The sequence below is a fragment of the Cucumis melo genome, chromosome 2, assembly GCF_025177605.1.
Source record: "Cucumis melo cultivar AY chromosome 2, USDA_Cmelo_AY_1.0, whole genome shotgun sequence".
Classification (NCBI taxonomy): Eukaryota; Viridiplantae; Streptophyta; class Magnoliopsida; order Cucurbitales; family Cucurbitaceae; genus Cucumis; species Cucumis melo.
Window position 1 is genome coordinate 21106144 of NC_066858.1, and position 6087 is coordinate 21112230.

General features: G+C 33.3%; 1 long non-coding RNA gene across 1 annotated transcript; it reads right to left on the reverse strand.

Moving 5' to 3' along the window:
- Window positions 1–1041: 1041 nt before the first annotated feature.
- On the reverse strand, window positions 1042–5590 carry LOC107991242 (uncharacterized). Its single transcript, XR_007818721.1, has 4 exons — window positions 4861–5590; window positions 3303–3705; window positions 2958–3044; window positions 1042–2874 (listed from the first exon to the last, which is right to left on the reverse strand). It is a non-coding gene; the product is annotated as an uncharacterized LOC107991242 (long non-coding RNA).
- Window positions 5591–6087: the final 497 nt, after the last annotated feature.

Sequence of the window (6087 nt, forward strand, 5' to 3'; positions counted from 1 at the left end):
TTATTGACCTACAGATTGAAGCTCCAATGAAATGGGATTAAATAATTAAACTCTTTGATTGAATTAATCTTTATTCATTAACTATTAGTCATTCCACTAAAGACTAATAGCTGCACCCTTCTTACTGTAGATATATTTTTGTGTCCATTAGATATAACTAATCAACAATGCAATGACCCTTCACAAATTGCTCATAAGTACAGTTAGGCCAAAAATTACTGTTTTACCCCTGTAATTACATCTAACTCCTTAAGTACCACCGATTCCTCTAATGAACAATAATTATAGTTCTACTATAACTAAACTCCTCTCAGGCTAAGAGAGGGTGTGGTGCCACATAGTTCAAGCCCTGGAATCAACCCTTAAGAGAGCAATTTCTTTACTTACTCTATCTATAGAGAAAGAGTGAATTCCTTCTTGTTTCGCTGTGTTCCCAGTTCCCCAATTAGACGAATCCTCAAAATGGTAGGCATATTAAGTCGACGACATAGGCCACTCTCACCCATGCAAATCAAAGGACCGCCTTCATAGGCAGGAGTTCACAACTCACTTAGGATTCAGGTCAAGTCACCTATGGTCATCTTGGTGAAATGTAGTCTCAACTAGTAAAGGTGTTAACAAGAGAGATTAATCATTTCATGGTCTGGTCTTATACAAACTCTTTGTATAGAATACCCCCGCTCTAATGTCTCGACATGAATGATTAGGATCAAATCATTTGTAGCACTTTAGAACAACTGTAATAACTATAAAGCAGGTCGTATTTGTAGTGTCACCAAGATAAGGTATCCATTTAGGTCATCACTTAAACATGATCCACTTGTATGTCTCCACATACATGTTTAGGTTACGAAAGATAACCTTGGATGTTAGTTTATTGGTTTTGTGGGTTAATGCAACTAAATGTCAAATAAAATAAAACATTTTATTTTATTAGATAAATAAAATGTTTGTATAATATATACAATTAAAAACTACAAAACCACGAGATTTAGGGCATCAACCCCAACAATCTCCCACTTATCCTAAAGCTAGTGGGGTGTAGAACATAAAAGTTAAAATACTATAATAGTACACAAAACAAGAAATTAGGGCATACAATACGCACCTAGTAAATCTCCCACTTGTCCTAGATTAAATGTGGCATGTCACGTAGACCCAGACTCTCTAGGTGACCCTCAAACATCTTAGCCATGAGGGGCTTTGTAAACAGATCAGCAACATTGTGCATCGAAGCTATCTATGTGATGATCACGTCCCCTCGATGCACTATCTCTCGAATCGAGTGATACTTGCGTTCAATATGCTTTCCACGCTTGTGGCTTCTGGGCTCCCTAGAATTAGCCACAGCCCCACTGTTATCGTAGTAAAGAGTAATTGGCTTTGTCATGTTTGAAACTACTTTCAAATCAGTCAAGAATTTTCTAAGCCAAACAACCTCTTTGGCAGCTTCACAAGCTGCTACATACTTTGCCTCCATGGTGGAGTCAGCAATACATCCTTGCTTGACACTTCTCTAAACTACAGCTCCTACGTTAAGAGTGAACACTGAACCTGAAGTAGATTTCCAAGAATATTTATCAGTTTGAAAATCAGAGTCTTATTATCCTGTAAGAATAAAATCCTTAGAACCATACACAAGCATGTAGTCCCTCATTTTACCTAAGATACTTGAGGATAGTTTTAACGGCAGTCCAATGAGCTAATCCTGGATTAGATTGATATCTACTGACTACCCCCGCCACATAACAGATATCAAGTCTAGTACATAACATAACATACATCAAACTGCCAACAACTAATGCATAGGGGATATGTCTCATTTCCTCAACCTCTTGAGGTGTCTTAGGACACTGTTCCTTAGACAAAGTAACTCCATGCCTGAAAGGTAGTAAGCCTCTCTTGGAGTTTTGGATTGAATATTTAACAACTATCTTATCAATATACGATGCTTGAGACAAAGCTAGCGTTTTGTTCTTACGATCTCTAAAGATCTGAATACTCAAAACAAACTGTGCCTCTCCTAAATTTTTCATTTGAAATTGGGCTGCTAGCTATTTTTTGATGTCAGTTAGTAAACCTACATCATTTCTAATTAGTAGAATATCATCTACGTACAGAACTAAGAAAGCTACTGAATTGTTGATGATTCTTTTGTAGACACAAGGTTCATCAACGATTTGATCAAATCCATAAGATTTTATTGCGGTATCAAATCTTATGTTCCAAGATTGAGAAGCTTGTTTCAATCCATAAATAGAATGATTAAGCTTACAAATCTTTTGCTCTTGATCTAGAGTTATGAATCCTTCTTGTTGTTGCATATAGATGGTCTCCTCAAGATTGTCATTTAAAAAGGCAGTCTTAACATCCATTTCCCAAATCTCATAGTCAAAATATGCAGCAATGGACAAGAGTATTCGAATAGACTTTAACATGGCAACAGGTGAGAAAGTCTCCTCATAGTCAACTCCCTCAACTTGGGTATAATCTTTTGCGACTAATATATCTTTAAAAGTTTGTACCTTACCATCTACACCCCTTTTTCTCTTGTAGATCCATTTACAACCTATAGGTTTTACCCCATCATGTTGATCTACAAGATCCCAGACTAAATTGAAGTACATAGATTCCAATTCAAGATTCATAGCTTTGACCCATTCATCTTTATCCACATCCTCTTAAAAGTCAATGGATCCTCAATGTTGCCATCAGATATGATAGTTAATGTTTCAGTTAAACTCATATAACAAATAGTTAAGTTTGTAACCCTCCCACTTTGTCTAGGTTCCCTCAACGATTGAGGTTGATGTGTCCCACTTTATCGAGGTTCTCTATTTCCATAATTTTCACTTTTTTCTTTTCTTGAACAACCTGAAAAAATAATATTGAATTAGAGTTTATACAAATACACATTAAGTCTTTCATAAAACAACAAAATGTGATTATTATAATACCTTCACTTTGTTTGATGTGTCATGCACCATTTTTGACTTATTTTCACGATGATTATCATCTTCCTCAGTTTCCTCGTTATCTTCAATCTTTTCAGATATTAATATTAGTATTGCAATGAAAAGAATTATAGAAACTATCAATATCCTATCATTGATAGACTTTTGAATCACACTTGAGATCTAAGAATAGTTTATCACTGATAGAACCCTATCACTAATATTAAATCATAGAAAGAACAGTCTATCATTGATACAATTCTACCATTGATAGACTTTTCACTCACAAACATAATAGTCTTGGGAAAAAAATAAAAGTAAAAGAACTAGAAGCTTTAATAATTTTACCTCTTTCTCTTTTGCATAAGCGCTTGCTTTATCAACGTTAGCATCAACATCAACATTTATCATTTCTAAACTCATTGATGGAGGAGGATTCTTTTTCAAGTGCTCTTGAGATTGTTTTTCACTTTCACATTTATGCGGAAGTCTTTGATTTACAACTTCTATTAGTGAAAGTAACAAACAAACGATCTCCTCTTGTCCCTTCTTCAGGTAGTCTAAATCTTCTTTGTGCTGTTTTTTTTTAATCTTCAATATCTTCATGTAAAGAAGATATTCTTTCTTCCATATTTTTATCCTTCACAGCACATGCTTCTTCATCCAATCTTTCATTTTCTAATTCCACAAAATATCTGAAGTACGCAGATTTCATTTCTTCTTCTAATGCAACAATGGGGATCATAGATAGCTAAAAGACAAAATATTTAATCAGTATTAAACAAAAAAGAAACTGTCACTAATATGGATCTATCATTGATATGGATCTATTACGATATGGATCTATCACTGATATAAATCTATCACTGATATGGATCTATCACTTATAAGGATCTATCATTGATATGGATTTATCACTTAGTAACAACAAATTTAGAAAATACTAAAAAAGAAAACAAATCAGAAACTTATATTTTTTCCAGAAAGATGTTATCTTCAAAATCTTGCCAATCGGGTTGTACACTAGATTCTCAATTCAATATTCTTGGGCAGCCTTTCCCTATTCTTGTCACATACCCGCTAGCAAGTTGAGGAAGTATTTTGTATGCCCAATAAGCTAGAATCATAGGGAAGCCTTGTAGAAAGGCACGTGCTTTAAATTTTGTTTTTGAGTTCTTAGACTTTCTTCTAGATTTCACCGCATTTTGAAGGAATTGCTTTGTAAGACTAAAGCACAACCTTCCCCAAGGATAATTCCTAACTTCTCTTTTTCATCCAACATTTTTACATGTTTCAAATCCAAGATATTGTGATTTTTCCTAGGAATTAAAACATTGTACAAGAAGTAAAGGTTGGCTAATTTTACTAGTTCTTCTTCATCGGTGCAAGATTTACAGTGATAGTTAAAAGCAGTCTTCAGTTCTTGTCTACTAATGGAAGTGTTATTTCTAAAAAACAATTGTTTAACCATTGACTCATTTTCTTCTATAGGATATTCACCACAATTTAACCCTATAATCAAACAAAAATCTCACAGTCCAAACTCCACAATGTTACCTTCGATGTTGAAAAGAAGAACATTATTGTCCGTTGAGACACATTGTCTTCTAATCAAGTGTGATAATAGTTGTAAAGGTATTTTTATCATTTTTAAATTTACACAAGTGTCCAAATAGTCCTTCTTTAAACAAGTCTAGACAACTAGGTGATAAACTTTCAATGATATGGTCAGAAGTTTGTAGATTACAGTACACAGTGATTCTCAAGGTTGACTTCAACATTTCTTTGGAAATAATTAATTGTTTTCCTTGTTTAGAGCAAAATAATCGTTACAAATATGCAACATACTAACTTAGAAGCAAATATATATATATATATATATATATATATATATATAATGGAATACCTTCTCTTTTTTAATCTTCTTTTTGCTTGATGAAGCTTCATGTGTCTGCTCTTTTTGCACCTTTTTCATTTGGTTCGCTTTCTATAATATTTGTTTTCTTATCCATCTATTAAAATTACAACAAACGCATAAATCCGATGAACCAAACATCCCTCAAATCTATCAGTGATACAAACATATAATAACAATCCAACACAAAGAAGTAAAACATCCTTCAAGTTGATAGAAACATATCACTGATAGAACATAAACAACATCACATAAAAATATACATTAAACTAAATTATCTACTAACATCCCAATGCAAACAAACTAAACACCCCTCAAAACTATCAGTGATACAAACATATCACTGATAAACCCTAACCCTAAGCACTAACACACAAACCTAAAATAGATCAGCATGCCAAACAAACAAGTTAAACATTCCAACATAAAGCAGTTAAACATCCTCCAAAATCGTCAATCAGTGATAGAAACATATCATTGATAGACCCTAAGCAACATAACACACAAAATCCAAATTAAACTAGAAGTTCTACTAACTTTTCAAGTCAAAGGGGCTAAACATCTTCCAAGACTATCAGGGATTGAAACATATCATCAATAGACCCTAGGCAACAACATATAAAAAGTGCACATTAAACTAAAATATCAAATAACAATCCAACACAAACAAGTAAAACATCCTTCAAGCTGATAGAAACATATCATTGATAGAACATGAACAACATCACATAAAAATATAAATTAAACTAAATTATCTATTAACATCCTAATGAAAACAAACTAAACATCCCTCAAGACTATTGAAAAGATGTATTTTTTCTTGAGGTAAGTCGTTATCAAAATGATGGGTTGTTGTGGATGTAAGTATGCAAAACAAGAATTTATTCCTAGTCTAAAATAAAAGAATACAAGAATAGAGAAAGACTAGATGAAATATGAGGGTTAGGAATTACCTCAATTACCTTTCAAAGTTATCTTTTTAACCCTTCTTACCTTTGTGAAAATTGAGAGTAGTATGGGGAAGAAGGGTGTCGAACCCTAGAGAGCACTTAGGATTCAAAACTTCAAAATTTACAAACAAGGCCGATTAGTAGCTTCAGGATCTAAGAGAAAATTAGAAATACAAAAAGGGGGGATTTGTGGAAGTAATTTTTTAACTATAGTAAAGAACAAGCATTAAGGGATGATTAGTGACAACGAGTAATTCAAGTAAAGTTT